This window comes from Equus przewalskii, chromosome 15 (assembly GCF_037783145.1).
Source record: "Equus przewalskii isolate Varuska chromosome 15, EquPr2, whole genome shotgun sequence".
In the NCBI taxonomy this organism is placed as follows: domain Eukaryota; kingdom Metazoa; phylum Chordata; class Mammalia; order Perissodactyla; family Equidae; genus Equus; species Equus przewalskii.
Window position 1 is genome coordinate 63,655,245 of NC_091845.1, and position 18,247 is coordinate 63,673,491.

The 18,247-nt window shown below is 41.1% G+C and overlaps 1 pseudogene; it reads right to left on the reverse strand.

The window, feature by feature from the left end:
- Positions 1-16,707: 16,707 nt before the first annotated feature.
- Positions 16,708-18,247, reverse strand: LOC103559351 (transcription initiation factor TFIID subunit 6 pseudogene; annotated as a pseudogene).

Below are 18,247 nucleotides of genomic sequence, written 5' to 3' on the forward strand. Positions count from 1 at the left end.
CTTTCTGTCACAGTTAAAATGGCTGAAATAATACAAAAAAAAATACAGCATATGGTGAAACCTAAAATGTATATCTTTGTCAGCAAATATTGTTGGATGATATATGGAAAGCATTATAGAAGAGTGAAGAAACAAATGTTGGAACAAATTACATCGCGTTAAAGTTTTGCTATATATTTGGAGGAAGCACTGATGTTTCTAACACATTTTCAGCTTATGGTATTTTCTGGATTCTGTTTCCAACTATTTTTGTGAGCCACTAAAAAAAAGAAACAGACCAAATAATATTTTCTCTTGATAGCAAATAATGTCTTTTGGAAAAAAATATGATACATAGAAAATTACTGGCAACTATTTGAATTGGAATAAAAAAATTCCCAAGCAAGGGTACAGATAAAATATCCCATATGAAATGCATTCTCTCTAACATTCACGGGCAAGCTATTGCAACAAGAACAGTGAAGCCATAAGAGAGCAAAGTGCTACAGGATGTCAGGGTGAGGTTAGTTTTATTATTTTTTTTAAAAAAGACACTTTAAAAGTAGAAGACTCTTTGAACTTCTTTACAAAGAGTAACTGTCTTAGATCAGGTTCTCTGGAAAGCAGATTCTGAGAAGGAGAGTCACATATAAAACATTTTTTCAGAGAGTGCCCTCAGGATCAACTACAGGAAAATGAAGGAGGCAGGATTGGGTAGGAGAAACTGAACTGAATTGCAATGTCCTCAACCAATCCCATAGGGGAGCTCTGGAGCTGGGATGACCCTTCAATGTTGTCCCACCTTGCAACAAGCTGGCTGAGCCTTTATATCCAGTACTGACCAGTCTTTAGATGAGAGCTGCCCGCTGGGTGAGGGTGTGACTCTGGATGAGGCAGCTTTCTTCCACTGAGAGCAATACCTAGAGAATGACCTGTGAGCCACCAACACAGTGTGCAGGGTTGTGAGCAGTGCACCATAGCATCCACCAAAGCAGTCACGCAGAGAACTGCACATGAGATTGGGGCGAAGTCCTTAAAAGAGCTGCAGACTTAAAGATGAGTTCTTTTTTGTTTTTATGTGTTCCTTTTTAACTCTTCATTGAGATTATGATAGTTTATAACCTTGTGAAATTTCAGTTGTACATTGTTGTTTGTCAGTCATGTTGTAGGTGCACCACTTCACCCCTTGTGCCCACTCCCCACCCCCCTTTCCCCTGGTAACCACTAATCTGTTCTCTTTGTCTACATGTTTAACTTCCACCTATGAGTGGAGTCATACAGAGATTCTCTTTCTCTGTCTGGCTTATTTCACTTAACATAATACCCTCAAGGTCCATCCATGTTGTTGTGAATGGGACGATTTTATCCTTTTTTATGGCTGAGCAGTATTCCATTGTGTATATATACCATATCTTCTTTATCCAATCATCAGTTGATGGGCACTTAGGTTGCTTCCATGTCTTGGCTATAGTAAATAATGCTGCAATGAACATGGGGGTGCATGGGACTTTTGGAATTGCTGATTTCAAGTTCTTTGCATAGATACCCAGTAGTGGGATGGCTGGGTCATATGGTCTTTCTATTTTTAATTTTTTGAGAAATCTCCATACTGTTTTCCATAGTGGCTGAACCAGTTTGCATTCCCACCAGAAGTGTATGAGGGTTCCTTTTTCTCCACAACCTCTCCAACATTTGTTACTTTTTGTTTTGGTTATTTTTTCCATTCTAACGAGTATTAGGTGATATCATAGTGTAGTTTTGATTTGCATGTCCCTGATGATCAGTGATGATGAACATCTTTTCGTGTGCCTATTGGCCATCCGTATATCTTCTTTGGAGAAATGTCTGTTCATGTCCCCTGCCCATTTTTTAATCGGGTTGTTTGATTTTTTGTTGTTGAGTTGTGTGAGTTATTTATATATGGAGATTAACCCTTTGTCAGATATGTGACTTACAAATATTTTTTCCCAATTGGTGGGTTGTTTTTTTGTTTCAATCCTGTTTTCTCTTGACTTAAAGAAGATCTTTAGTCTGATGAAGTCCCATTTGTTTATTCTTTCTACTGTTCCCCTTGTCTGAGAAGACACGGTGTCCAAAAAGATCCTTTTGATACTGATATCAAAGATTGTACTGCCTGTATTTTCCTCTAGAAGCCTTACAGTTTCAGGTCTTACCTTTAGGTCTTTGATCCATTTTGAGTTTATTTTTGTGAATGGTGAAAAAGAATGGTCAATTTTCATTCTTTTACATGTGGTTATCCAGTTTTCCCAGCACCATTTGCTGAAGAGACCATCTTTTCTCCATTGTAGGCCCTCAGCTCCTTTGTTGAAGATTAGCTGTCCATAGATGTGTGGTTTTATTTCTGGGCTTTAAATTCTGTTCCATTGATCTGTGTGCCTGTTTTTGTACCAGTACCATGCTGTTTTGGTTACTGTAGCTTTGTAGTATGTTTTGAAGTCAGGGATTGTGATGCCTCCCGTTTTGTTCTTTTTTCTCAGGATTACTTTAGCAATTCGGGGTCTTTTGTTGCCCCATATGAAATTTAGGATTCTTTGTTCTAATTCTGTAAAGAATGTCCTTGGGATTCTGATTGGGATAGTGTTGAATCTGTAGATTGCTTTGGGTAGTATGGACATTTTAACTATGTTTATTCTTCCAATCCATGTGCATGGAATGTCTTTCCATCTCTTTATGTCATCATCAATTTCTTTCAGGAAAGTCTTGTAGTTTTCGTTGTATAGGTCTTTCACTTCCTTAGTTAAATTTACCCCAAGGTATTTTATTCTTTTTCTTGGGATTGTGTTCTTGAGTTCTTTTTCTGTTAGTTTGTTGTTAGAGCATAGAAATGCTACTGATTTATGTAGGTTGATTTTAAACCCTGCAACTTTGCTGTAGTTGTTGATTATTTCTAATAATTTTCCAATGATTCTTTGGGGTTTTTTATATATAAGATCATGTCGTCTGCAAACAGTGAGAGTTTCACTTCTTCATTGCCTATTTGGATGCCTTTTATTTCTTTTTCCTGCCTAATTGCTTGGCCAAAACCTCTAGTACTATGTTAAATAAGTGTGGTGAAAGTGGACACCCTTGTCTCATTCCTGTTCTCAGAGGGATGGCTTTAAGTTTCTGCCCATTGAGTATGATGTTGGCTGCGGGTTTGTCATATATGGCCTTTATTATGTTGAGGTACTTTCCTTCTATACCCATTTTATTGAGAGTTTTTATCATAAATGGATGTTGGAGTTCTTTTTTTTTGTCTCACAAAAAAATCAAGAGATCTAAATGTCCTCTGACCTTTCCATAGGGAAGACTAATGAACTCGAGGATGTGACACACCACAAAAAATTCACTATAACAATAAAATGAGGAAACAACTACTTCTTGAAAGACATTTATGCTATGGAGAGAGCTTTTTGAAAACAGAAGTTTGGAATGTTTCCATTATTACATGCTCTTGTTTCCAAAAATTATGTAGCCTATGAAAACTCTAATACATGTACATTTGAGAAATTTGGAAATATTGTTTTAACTTGTTAACATTTTTCAATAGTTTCAGTACATGTTAAACCAAATGTTAAAATTTAAAAATTATAAACCTAGTTATTTTTTCAACAAAAATATTTAGATAATTTTGGATTAGTTTTGAAGGATGAGTATTATCATTTGGAAAGTACAATCAAAGATACACTTCTTCCATCTGGGTTTACATATTCTTGGAAGAACTCTTTCAAGTAGGAGAGCCATTAAAATCAAGTATCTAAATAAATTGAAAACATAGGTTTTAAAATTTCTACATCACAAAATGCTAAACCAAGTTTTTGAATTAGAGTGAAGCATCAAATCAGCCAATGATGAGAGGTTTAGAATTATGTACTTAATCCAGAACCAGAATAATTCAGTCACTCAAGGCTCCTGGGATCTCATAACAATTCCCAAGTTGAAATGCCCATACTCCTCTTTCTAGGACCCAGCTCCTAGATTGTGGCTGGTTACCCTCACTGATCACTTACCATGATCAGTGGTCTCCAACTCTTTATCTTCAGGTATCACCATCAGTAAAAACATTTTTAAGCAGGTGCCTCCATTTGTTTGTTTGTAAATTATTCACATGTGCTATTTTTCTGATAAATTATCTATATCAGGTACCACACACAAAAACAGAAAATAAAAAAGGTTAAGACGATGCTTGCCCCAAATGCACAAATTATGAGGAAACATCAGGCCACTCCAAATTAAGAGAGATTCTGCAATGTAAGTGGGATTTACTCTTCAAAAATGTCAAGGTCATGAAAGACAAAGATTTAGGAACAGTTCCAAGCTGGAATGACAACTAAATGCAATGCATGATCCTGGATTGGATCTTCGACCTATAAAGGAAATTCTGGAGAAAATAGGCAAACTTTGAGTGTGATCTGTGGATTGGATGGTAATATCAGATAAATGTCAATTTCATAATTTTGATTTTTGCTCTACAATACACCCTAAATATTAAGGAGTTATAGGGCATCATGTATGCAACTTACTTCCAAATAGTTCAGGAAAAGAAAAACTCACAGTAATAGGCATGTGTATGTATTTGTGTGCGTGTGTTTGTGTGTGTGTGTGTGTGTAGGGAGACAGAGAGTATAAGAGAATGCAAATATGGACAATGCTAACAATTGGGAAATCTGGCTGAAGGATATACAGAACTCTACGGATTTTTGCACTACTTTTGCAACTTTTCTGTAAATTTGAAATTGTTTCAAAATAAGAAAGGTTAAAAATCTAATGTAGGGGCCAGCCCGGTGGCGCAGCGGTTAAGTTCGCACGTTCCACTTCTCGGTGGCCCAGGCTTCGCCAGTTCGGATCCCAGGTGCGGACATGGCACTGCTTGGCACACCATGCTGTGGTAAGCCATCCCATGTATAAAATAGAGGAAGATGGGCACGATGTTAGCTCAGGGCCACGCTTCCTCAGCAAAAAAGAGGAGGACTGGCAGTAGTTAGCTCAGGGCTAATCTTCCTCAAAAACAAAAAAGAAAAAAAATCTACTGTCAATAAAACAGAAGAAAAAGTCCTTTACAAGGGTAGACAAAAATAGAAACTAGTTTTAAGGTATTCCATTTATTAATAGTACAAAATAATGTATTGATTTTCTTAAAATATTAATAACTTTTTAATATGAGAACACTGAAAATTATAGATATTTGTCCTATCCTCTTCTTTATGAAACTGTTCCAGAGGAAAACTTTCAGTTGTCTTTTGATTAATGAAAAAAAAATAGTTTCCAGATTGTAAAACCAATACCTCTCTTAAAACATTAGAGTTAATAATTTAAAAGTAACTTTTTATCAGTTAACATTTACTATCTGAGAATTACGAATCATAAGTAATTTCACAAATACATTTAATATTTATTCATGACTGTTCAAAAGGTTTAAATTATTTTATTTAAGATAATATTTACATTTTCTTATGAAATAAAATAGAAATGATTTCCCATAAGAGACTCAAGATCTTGACCACGTTCTAATTGTTTTCCACATTCCTGGTTCTCTCTCTTCCCTGTTAGTGTCAAAATGGGTGACATTCTCAGAATAGTCAAGATTTGAAATATTATGTAGAAGGAACTGATAATAGTTTTAGCTGCCAAAAAATTGTTGTTCTTCAGACTTTCTCCTTTACCGCATGCTCATTCTGATCCCAAAAGAATGGTAAAATGATACAGTAAAGTTATCCTTTAACAGCCAGTGTCCTATACTAATCCCCTGCTGCCTCCTTCCTTCATCTCTTCTAACCTTTCATGACTATGGCTGCCTCGCAAAAGGGAGAGCCTTCCATCCAGAAAAGAACAGGTGGAAGAGGTGGGGGAGATTGGCCACTGACTTAAGAAAAGCATCTGAGTGATGAATACACAATCACTTTAACTGTACAAACAGACCACAAAAGGCATGTAAACAAAGATCATGTTTTTATTTGAGTATATTTCACCAGTGTGTGGCACAAGTTGCCATGAGGGCTTGTGTAATTCTGAAATAAGTTTTCTGAATAATATTACAGCATGTCTCCCCACAGTAACAGCCCTCAAACACAGACAGCCATTTAATGTAGGTACCCACAAATGGCCAAACTCCCCCAAAAGTCTGTCACAAATCTGCTGTGTACACAAGGTTGCTGAGTACTGTGTTCTACACGCAGAATTAGCTGCAAGAGAAAGCTATACGCAAGAAGTCCTTCTTCAGCAGTTTGCCCATGTACAGGTAATGAACCATGAGCACCATCCGTGAATACTCATCCGTGGATATACGAGACCAAAGTTCCTTTGGGAATTCTCTCACAGACGTGGACAAACTAAGAATGTTGAATATACAAAAATGCCACTTTTGCTGCCAACAGAAAATCTTCATAATTACAAACAAGCAGTATGATTTGGCTGAGTTGTTAAGATCGTTAAACTTTTTATATCATCAATTTGCATAATGCTTCTTCCATATGCAAAACGATAACAAGAAAGTCAAAGATTTTTCTCAATGGTTATGTTTCCCCTAATATAAGAACTTGGCAATACAAAAAGACAAAGAAGTGGGCTGCAATATTTTAACAAACAGAGAACCTGGCCAGAATGCTGTGATCTTACAGGTATCAAGACATCACATAGGAAATTAGAAGACACCTGCCCTATGATATAGCAGGACATAGAAAATTCCAACTTTTTATTCCAATAGCAAAAGGGTGGGGAAAGAAACGAAACTCACAGACTGCTCCTTACACTTGCCAGTGCTCTTCAGCCAAACACCAGTGGGAATATACCTGTAGCTGAACAAAGTTGGGTTTCTTGACTTGTTGCAATAATGGAGAACAGACCTCGTGGGGAACCACGGGGTGTCTCACTGAGAGGTATTAGAAAGGACTTATAATAGGATTTGGACTTGGCTTAAGTGATGAGGGGGAGAGTTCAAGAAAGCAGGGCTTTGCCCTGGATTGGATGTTATCAGGAAATAGGGTAATTCTGTGATTGGGTATCTTAATAATTCTAATCTAGAAGGTGAGAAGATTGGAGTGAGGCTGTCATTGGTAAAGAAGCAGCAGTCATTCATATTGGTCAGGATACGGGGGATGTTTGGTCATTTTTGTGGTTTGGATATTTTTCATGTTTTTGTCCATGTTTAAACATGATTACCGAGTGGTCATGTTTTTGTCTTGACCCACCGTGGTCACAGCGTGGCCTTGTCTGGGGTTGGTGCTGGTGTTCAACAGAAGAACACTTCAGCCTAGCTATGTGCTCCAGGCCTGTTCCTGGCTCTTGAATCTGCTTTTCTCTTTCTCACACAGAAAAGAGGTCTAAGTGCTTCAGCAAAACATCTGGGAATATTCAGTGCTCAAGATCAGGACCAGTTTTAAATAAAATTTATCCTAGTGATCATAAGAGATTATGACATACTAGGCAAATTTAGTGAGGAATAATACATTATAAAGTAGAAAATAGTTCAAGAGGTCATTGGGCTCATCTCTTTGCCTCCAGGGTTGACTTCTCTATGTTATTTTAAAAGCTCTTCACATAAAAATTACACCGTTTCTATAACAACAAATCCCAAATTCTCCCTCATTAAATTGTAAGATGATTTCTTCTTCCCTTCTCTATGGAGATGGAAGACAATCAGCCAATATCCTCTTATAGTAACACTTTAAAACTAAAACCTTTGGGTTCTCTTTTCTGGAAAAAGTAGTCTCTATTCCCAAGGGAGCTATACATATCTCAAATTGGTCTGCATCTCTCTTTGCTGCCACCACCTTAGTAGTCACTCCTACCATGTCTTACCCAGAGCACTACAGTAGCTTCCTAACCGGTCTCCCCCATTGACTCTGGCACCACTCCCCACCTTCTTCCATACTGCTGCCAGAGTGATCTCTGAGTTCATTTCACTAAGGTGCACTGGCTTCCCCAGTTTTTTAAAGACAAAATCTGAACTCCTTAATATCACCCAGAAGACCCTGCCTTACTGGCCTTTCTCCACATCACAATAACATTCTGCAACACTGATTCTTTTTTGCACTCCAGCCACACTAAACATCTTTTAGTTCTGGGAAATCTGTGCTCCTTCAACCTCAGGGCCTTAGCACATGCTCTTCCTTCCTGAAATAGTCTTTTCCCCCCTACTTTACCCAACTAACTTCTATTCATCTTTGAGATCTCATTTTAAACCCCCTGGCAACCACCCTTAGATTAGATCATACCTATTAGATGCATTCTTAGCAGCCTGTACTTCATCTAGTATGCATGACAATTATAATTAACTAATTAGACATAAGTTGTTATTTGTCTCCATAAGAACAGGGACAGTCCCTGTCTTATTCATCACCATCTTCTCAGGGCCTGTTAGCATAGCGCCTTCATCAAGTGGGCATTCAATAAATATTTGTTAAACAAAAGACCACATACATTTAATAATTTATGGGCTGGGTCCTCTTTAATTTGTACACATTCTTTTAAAAACTAGAAAAAGCACTCAAAAGTGATCTAACATTCTAAATATAGCAGTGGGATCACACCCAGGACCCCATAGGTCCTGTTTACATTAGAAATAATACTGCCCCTTCATGGTATTGGATGACTGACACACTGATTTGCACCACCAGCTCATTCTACCAATTATTTAAGATAATACAGGAGCTTATCCTTTTATTGAACATAAGTTATTGCGCCCAAGTTCTAAGTTCTGGTAAAGCCATTACCTGGTCACTCACTAGTCCCTCTGTTAGGATTCTCCACTTTCTTTTAACTACATTAACAATTAAAGTATTATTACCAACAATCTTCATTATTATATTAGGTTCTCTTCACATGTAACTAATTAATTCCTAATTATTAGGAATTATTATCCCCATTTTATACATGAGAAACAGGCCACATAGCTACATGAAGCTAGGATTCAAATCCAGATCTATCCCATCAAAATTAGCCTCTAGGAACCAGGAGTCTTCCTTGGTAGAGCTGGGAGAATCTGAAACTCACCTAGGTCTGGTGGGCCTCCTTCCTGAGGCCTTCCTGTCACCCACCAGGTAAGTAAGCGATGGTCTAATTGAGGATGTGCAGACTCCCTTGCTTTCATACCTGCCCCTGCCTGACTGCCCATGGACTGCTACCTGGAAGTGCTCACTGCCGCGTTCTGATCACTGCCCCTGCCTGACTGCCCATGGACTGCTACCTGGAAGTGCTCACTGCCGCGTTCTGATCACTGGGCCTGCCTGACTGCCCATGGACTGCTACCTGGAAGTGCTCACTGCCGCGTTCTGATCACTGCCCCTGCCTGACTGCCCATGGACTGCTACCTGGAAGTGCTCACTGCCGCGTTCTGATCACTGGGCCTGCCTGACTGCCCATGGACTGCTACCTGGAAGTGCTCACTGCCGCGTTCTGATCACTGGGCCTGCCTGACTGCCCATGGACTGCTACCTGGAAGTGCTCACTGCCGCGTTCTGATCACTGCCCCTGCCTGACTGCCATGGACTGCTACCTGGAAGTGCTCACTGCCGCGTTCTGATCACTGCCCCTGCCTGACTGCCCATGGACTGCTACCTGGAAGTGCTCACTGCCGCGTTCTGATCACTGGGCCTGCCTGACTGCCCATGGACTGCTACCTGGAAGTGCTCACTGCCGCGTTCTGATCACTGGGCCTGCCTGACTGCCCATGGACTGCTACCTGGAAGTGCTCACTGCCGCGTTCTGATCACTGGGCCTGCCTGACTGCCCATGGACTGCTACCTGGAAGTGCTCACTGCCGCGTTCTGATCACTGCCCCTGCCTGACTGCCCATGGACTGCTACCTGGAAGTGCTCACTGCCGCGTTCTGATCACTGGGCCTGCCTGACTGCCCATGGACTGCTACCTGGAAGTGCTCACTGCCGCGTTCTGATCACTGGGCCTGCCTGACTGCCCATGGACTGCTACCTGGAAGTGCTCACTGCCGCGTTCTGATCACTGGGCCTGCCTGACTGCCCATGGACTGCTACCTGGAAGTGCTCACTGCCGCGTTCTGATCACTGCCCCTGCCTGACTGCCCATGGACTGCTACCTGGAAGTGCTCACTGCCGCGTTCTGATCACTGGGCCTGCCTGACTGCCCATGGACTGCTACCTGGAAGTGCTCACTGCCGCGTTCTGATCACTGGGCCTGCCTGACTGCCCATGGACTGCTACCTGGAAGTGCTCACTGCCGCGTTCTGATCACTGCCCCTGCCTGACTGCCCATGGACTGCTACCTGGAAGTGCTCACTGCCGCGTTCTGATCACTGGGCCTGCCTGACTGCCCATGGACTGCTACCTGGAAGTGCTCACTGCCGCGTTCTGATCACTGGGCCTGCCTGACTGCCCATGGACTGCTACCTGGAAGTGCTCACTGCCGCGTTCTGATCACTGGGCCTGCCTGACTGCCCATGGACTGCTACCTGGAAGTGCTCACTGCCGCGTTCTGATCACTGGGCCTGCCTGACTGCCCATGGACTGCTACCTGGAAGTGCTCACTGCCGCGTTCTGATCACTGGGCCTGCCTGACTGCCCATGGACTGCTACCTGGAAGTGCTCACTGCCGCGTTCTGATCACTGCCCCTGCCTGACTGCCCATGGACTGCTACCTGGAAGTGCTCACTGCCGCGTTCTGATCACTGGGCCTGCCTGACTGCCCATGGACTGCTACCTGGAAGTGCTCACTGCCGCGTTCTGATCACTGGGCCTGCCTGACTGCCCATGGACTGCTACCTGGAAGTGCTCACTGCCGCGTTCTGATCACTGGGCCTGCCTGACTGCCCATGGACTGCTACCTGGAAGTGCTCACTGCCGCGTTCTGATCACTGCCCCTGCCTGACTGCCCATGGACTGCTACCTGGAAGTGCTCACTGCCGCGTTCTGATCACTGCCCCTGCCTGACTGCCCATGGACTGCTACCTGGAAGTGCTCACTGCCGCGTTCTGATCACTGGGCCTGACCCCCTTAGCTTGACAACTACCTGAGCTGGTTCTGCCATTGTGTAACCTTTGGACATTGTGCCTGGAACTGCCTGGCTCTTCTAGCCCCCACCAGCCACTGCAGCAGCTTAGGTCCCACCTTACTGGACACTACCCTAGTCCTAGCTTTTCAACCTTCCCACAGACCCCAACATTGCAAAGGTTTCAGCAGGCCCCGTAGTAAATATACTTCCAAAGAGGATTGTGTGAGGCGGGGGAGGAGGGGGGCGGAATGTGTGTACGTGTTGTACATTGGTGTGGGAGAAGGTAAAAGCTGATCGAAATTCTTGTTGATAAGATAAATGATACAATATATAAACAAGTGACAATATAGTCTAATGTCAAAATGCAGGATTCAGAGAGGACATGTTATGGACTGTGAGGACGGGAATAAATAAATAGTGAGGAGAGGAATTCTCTAGGAAGGTTGAGAAAGTGTGACTTCAGCCAGATAAGGAGCTAGATTATAAAGAGCTGTGAATGCTCTAAGTATGTGTTTCCTAAATGTAAATTATTTGTATAACCCTACCACGTCTATAAACTGCCTGTACTGCTTTTAGTATTTTCCTTTAAACTGATCCACCTTTTCTATTGAAATATATTTATCTCAAAATGAACTTTACACCATTACTTTTATATCCCTATAAACGCTAGTTGTATTTTTCACATACACATTAGACTCAAAATTTAACAAGTAAAATTGTAAAAGTAAGCATTTGAGTACTACTTGAAATCATCTCACATATCAACAGTGGTATGCTGGACACGCTCTGGGAGACACCAACCCAAATACTCGTGGTCAGTCAACAAATGCATGACTCTCCTAGGCAACAATGTCATATCTTCTCCTTTCTCCTCCTCCCCAGCACAATCTCCTCCACCCTCCCACTCATCTGACCTTCTTCCAAGAGCTTTATGTACTCCCTCTCTCCAATTTCTCTCCTCTGCTCTTCTCTTAAACCCACTCCAATCATGCTTTCAGCCGTACCACTCTACCACTTGGCTTCTAAAACACCACTGCTTGTCAGGTTTTTCCTGCCTTGCTGGACACTCCTCAGCTTTCTTCCCTGATTTCTCCTTTCTCCTCAACCTCTTAATATTGGTGAGTCCCTGGCTTCAGTCTTGTAACTTCTTTCCTTCTCTTTGCATACTCACTCCCTTGGTGATCTCATCAGTCACATGACCTGAAATACATTAAATACAGTCTATACACTGATGACTCCCAAATTTTTATCTCCTGCTCAGATCTCTCTCCTGAGCCCCCAGTGTGTATACTGCCTACCTGACATCTATACTTGGATATGTGGTAGATCTCTCACACTTAAGATAATCAAATCCTAACTCCTAATCTTTGCCCCCAAACCTACTCTACCCCCAAGTCTTTCCATTGCAGTTGATGGCAACTCCATCCAAAATCCTACTATTTCCTATCCAACTCTCTGCTCCCATCCTGGTCTGAGCCATCATCATCTCTTTCCTCAAAACTGCAATTAGCTTCTACCTGCTTCCTTCTACAGTATAATTTCAACACAAAAGCCTTTTAAAATATGTTAGATCCTATCATGTCTCTGCTCAAAATCCTTAGAGGCTTCCTATCTTACTCAGAGAAGAAAAACCAAAGTCTATACAATGGCCCACAGGGTCTTAGATAACCTACCTCTCTGTTAGTTCTCTCATCTCCTCTCTTCTGTGTTCCTTCTGGTTCACTCTGCTCTAGCCACCGTGGTGCATGTATTTCATATATTGTCACTAATCCTCAAAGACTATGATTATTCCAATTTGAAGATGAGAAAAAACTGGAACCCAAGAAGTTAAGACCCTTGGCCAAGGTCAACAGCAAGTGCTAGAGTCAGGATTTAAAGTCTACTTCACTCCAAGACATGCCTCTCCAGTATACCATGCAGTCTCACATAAACCTTTTGTTCTTCTAAATACACCCAACTATACATTGGAATTTTATTTATGACAAAGGTGAGATTTCATATCAGTAGCTAATTGGTGTTGAGACAGCTGAATATATATCCAGAAAGAAAATTAAGCTGGATCCCTTCCTCACTTCTTATATCAAATTTAATTCCAGGCAGAACAAAGATTTGGCTATTAAAATGAATTCAGAAAACTTCTAGAACAAATCACAGTAAAATTATTTATAATATTAGAGGGAAAAGCTCCTTCTGAGCAGAAACCCAGGAACACAAAACACAGGAGCCTAGGAAAGAAAGACTGATAAATCCAGAAAATAAATTTTAAAAACTGCTACATGGCAAAAACACTACAAAGACAAACAACTAATGGGAAAAATTTTTTGCAACGCATATGTCAAAGAGCTAATTTGCTTAATCTACTAAGAGCTGGTGCAAATCAAGAAGAAAAAGATAAACAATCCAATTTAAAACAATTCTTTTAAAAATAAATGAAAATATGCCCAATCTCAATTGAAATTGAAGAAATGCAGCCTAAAGCAGCAAGGAGATATCATTTTTCACCCAACAAGAAACAAAAGGACTCGATAATGTTAGCTGCTATCTGCCTCCCAAAAAAGAAAAAGTCTTATTAGCTGCTACTCATTAGTTCCTACTTGTCCTCGAAAAAATGTTTGAGAGTCAAATCCACATTGCCTCTAGTTGTTGCTTTGATGTAACAACATCCAAACTGTAAACCACCACCCTAACACCATTTCAGGGTACCATCCCTTAATATTCATCCTTCCTTGCCCATGACCTAGTCACAGACCCTTCATCCACTTCCCAAAACATTCTACTGCACCCACATAACTCCTGACCCATATCTGCAACCTCCCTATAATCTCATCCTGGCCCAGAGCCTCTCCTCCACTACCTTGAATTAACTGAGACTGGCTCTCGCCAAGGGCACTGCTGGCCCCGTAGCCGCCCCAGGTGATAGTAGAACAATCTCTTGTACTCCTGAACCTTTGGGCCGTTGTTCCTCCCCTTGTTTTTCTCTCTGTTTTTCCTCCTTCTGGTCATTCCTCTTCATTCACCTGTGACTTGGCACATGACTCACCCCCAGATCCTGCCATCAATAAATGCCAGGGAACCTCACTGTCCACATAGGCACCCAGTTGAATAACTGGCCTCAGCAGTCCATGATGTCTTTGTCTCCAGGATCTTTCATTTCACCACTCCCATGGTGACACCTTGAACTTTCTCATTTCCTGCAACCGCTCCACCTCAAAAATTTCTATTTCACACAACCCAGGCTCAAAACTGCCTCTCCTTCCAATTTGTATCATGAATTTCATCAGAACTTCAAGTTTATAAATGCCTCAATTTTCTCTCAATGTATCAGTCCTAACCACCTACGTCTTCTTTTTTTTTTTAATTCCTTACTTATCCTCTTTAGATTCCATGAGCTATCATTTCAATAACACTCTCCCCAACATCCTAACATTACCCCCTGCCCTCCTCTCCCAGTCCTGCATTCACCCAGGCTCTTGCTTTTTCCATGTCTGCAATCAATCAACCAAGTGCTCCTGGAGGAAGTCACATGACAGGGCAAATGTGTCTCATTTTACATTCACAAATAATGGTTTTCCTGACTCACTGTCAGATCTCAGCCCACTTGTTACTATGTCAGAGAAGCCTTTTCAGATTGCCCTGACTAAGTGCAATCATCCTCTTACCTGCTCTCACAGTAATGAGTTCCACTTTTTCATCACACTTATCATAAATGTAATTTTACATTTATCTTACATTATGATAAATATCTCTCTTCATCATTGGACTGAAACTAGGTAAGATTTTGCTTTTCGTGTTATTCCATTTTATATTGTTCAAATGTTGTAGCCATCTATTAAAGCATTTTTTTTAAATAAAGTAAAATCATGATTCTCATACAAATTAAAACGAATAGATAGCAGAGATTTGATTTAATTCATTAATTAATGAGGGAACCCATAAGATGTTATAACCAGTTCAAAGAAGAATTCAAAGAACCACATGTATATGGGAGATCAGAAATGTTAAAATGATTTATAAATAGCTACAAAATAGATCTATTCTCAGGACAAAAATCAACTGAATTCTACTACACACATTCATTTGCATTTCTATGGACAAGAATTATGTGCATTATTATCAATTTTCTACAATATACAAAGTTGTAGAACAGCTCCAAAACAAGGAAAGGCTAAGATAAGCTGGAATGGTACACTGAACAGGACACTTAGTAATATTTCTTACCTATTTCAAAGTTTTTCACAATTTTTCCTGCCACATTTACATATGTATACTATATACTAATAGATATATATACTATATATAGATATAATACATGAATTATTAATTTTTAATAATGTCAACAAAAGTTATCTGTATAGAGGATTATGACCCAATTTTCTATAAATTTTTGTATACAGAAAAAACTAATAAATGTTTTTCTAAATTCTTTTTTTAATTGAGATATAATTGACATATAACATTATATTAGTTTCAGATGGACAACATAATGATTCGATATTTGTAAATATTGAGAAATGATCACCACAATAAGTCGAGTTAACATCCATCATCACATAGTTACAAATTTTTTTTCTTGTAATGAGAACTTTTAAGATCTAACCTCTTAGCAACTTTCAAGTAAATAGCACAGTATTACTAACCACAGTCACCATACTGTACTTGACATCCCCAGGAATTATTTATTTTATAACTAGAGGTTTGTACCTTTTGACCCCCTTCACCCATTCACCCCCCAACACACACACCCCTTCCTCTGGCAACCACCAATCTGTTCTTATACCAATGAGTTAGGTTCTGGGCTTTTTTTTTAAGATTCTTAAATTTTTAAAGATTTAAGATATTTTTAAGATTAAGATAAGTGAAATCATATGGTATTTGTCTTTCTCTGTCTGACTTATTTCACTTAGAATAATGCCTTCAAGGTCCATCCATGTCATTGCAAATGGCAGGATTTCCTGCTTTTTATGGCTGAATAATATTCCATTGTTTTGTGTGTGTGTGTGTGTGTGTGCATACCACATTTTCTTTATCCAGTCATCTATAGAAGGACACTTAAGGTTGTTTCCATGTCTTGGTTATTGTAAATAATGCTGCAATGAACATGGAATGAACATGGGGGTGCATATATCTTTTTGAGTTAGTGTTTTTGTTTCCTTCAGATAAATACCCAGAAGTAGAATTGCTAGATCATATTGTAGTTCTATTTTTAATTTTTTGAGAAACTGTTTAATTTTTTGAGAAAAATACTGTTTTCCATAGCGGCTGCACCAATTTACATTCCTACTAACAGGTTACAAGGGTTCCCTCTTCTCCACATCCTTGCCAGCATTTGTTATCTCTTGTCTTTTTGATGATAGCCATTCTACCAGGTGTGAGGTGACATCTCATTGTGGTTTTGATTTGCATTTCCCTGATGATTAATGATGTTGAGCACCTTTTCAAGCGTCTGTTGGCCATCTGTATGTCTTCTTTGAAAAAATATCTATTCAGATTCTCTGCCCATTTTTAAATCAGATTTTTTTTGCTGTGGAGCTTTATGAATTCTTTCTATATTTTGGATATTAACCCTTTAGCAGATATATGATTTGCAAATATCTTCTCCCATTCTTGTAAGTTGCCTTTTCAGTTTGTTGATGGTTTCCTTTGCTGTGCAGAAATGTTATAGTTTGATGTAGTCTCTCTTGTTTGCTTTTGCTTTTGTTGACTTTGCTTTTGGCATGAAATCCAAAAAATCATCACCAAGAGGGATGTCAAGGAGCTTACCACTCACGTTTTCTTCTAGGAGTTTTATGGTTTCAGTTCTTACGTACAAGTCTTCTTTGCCTTTTTATAATTTTTATAATGAGGAATTGGCTGTACAATATCTAAAAAGAAAGTAATGTAGGGGAAGCAGACTATTTCCTTCCACCCATTATGTGTGCAAGAATTTAGGGGAGAGAAGAAAGTTAGCAGATGTGTGACAGCAATAAGGAGCAGACTGATAGAAGCCAGATCCAGGGGGCTGAGAGCAATTAGACTTTGGAGTCCCTCGAGCTGTAGGAGGACTATCCAACTTCCTGTTTCCCACTACGGAAGGCACTGGCTCCATACCCCCAAGCAGGAAGGGGCTGAGGACAGGGTAGGGGCTGGAGAAGGATAAGAGGCGGGGCCTCTTTTGCCCTGCTCTTTTGGGGGAAGACAGACCTCAGTGTACTTCTGAACACTGCCAGGAGCAGAGGGAGCAGTGCTGGGCAGTACGGTTGTGGCAGTGGAGACCAGCTTGACAATGGGCTGCACACTGCGGACCATAATGAAGTTGGGAGAGGTAGTGGTAGAGCCTGAGCCAGGGGTTGAGGTACTGAGGAACAGGATCTGTTGGGTGGATGAGTCACTGGAGGACAATGACATTACAATAAACTTGTGTGGGAGGGGGGAAAGCTGAGGCTGGGCACCAGTGTCTGGACTGACAATGCCATGGAGCCAGGAACCTTCAGCAAGCCAAGGGTCCGAGGGCCAGGCTGAGGGGCCTGCAGGAGGGTCCATGTGGGCAGGGGCTGAGTGATGGTCAGAGTGATCCTGTTGACCTACAGAGCCTGCAGAGCAGCCTGGGCCTGGGCTTTGACCACATGGGAGCAGAAGACGGGCCCGAGGGACCCAAATTCTATAACTATTCCCCATAGTTATTCTAATTGTCAGATGGTGCGTGCAGCATTGCCAGAACTGGGGCACAGTGTTTCAGGAGGAGACTCTGCACATGGTCATCTCAGACATAGTCAATATTGCTCAGCACAAGGCTATCCAGCACAGTGTGGATCCACTTCCCCTCCTGCTGCAGCCGTAGCAGAATCAGAGTCCTAATCACATCGTGTCCCGGCTCTGCCAGGCCTGTGATGGAGCCATAATGAGCTGCCCATGGAGTCTTCTCAGTGCGCTCAGCTCTCAGTGAAGGTCTTGGTGATCCGGCAGTGGGTGTTGTTTGTGGTTGTGCTAAAATGCTTGCAGATCTGGGCCACCAGCTGGGCAGCAAAGTCCTGGATCACACAGTGATTGTCCACATCTGGCCTCAGGCACAGCTGCCTGCTAACGATGCAGGTCATCACAGATGGAATCAATTCATACACATATTTTTCTAGATACAGCACAGGGTTATCCATCAGGGCCTTCACCACGTGCATCAGATAGACCAGCAGGGCCAGGCTGTTCCATACCACATTCATATTCCCTTTCTTCCTCTTCTGTGGTAGTTACAACTTTTACTTCAGTCCTGAGAGAAACTTCAGATTTTGAAAACAAGATGTCTGCTCCTTTTCCAAACCCCACACTTTGAAAA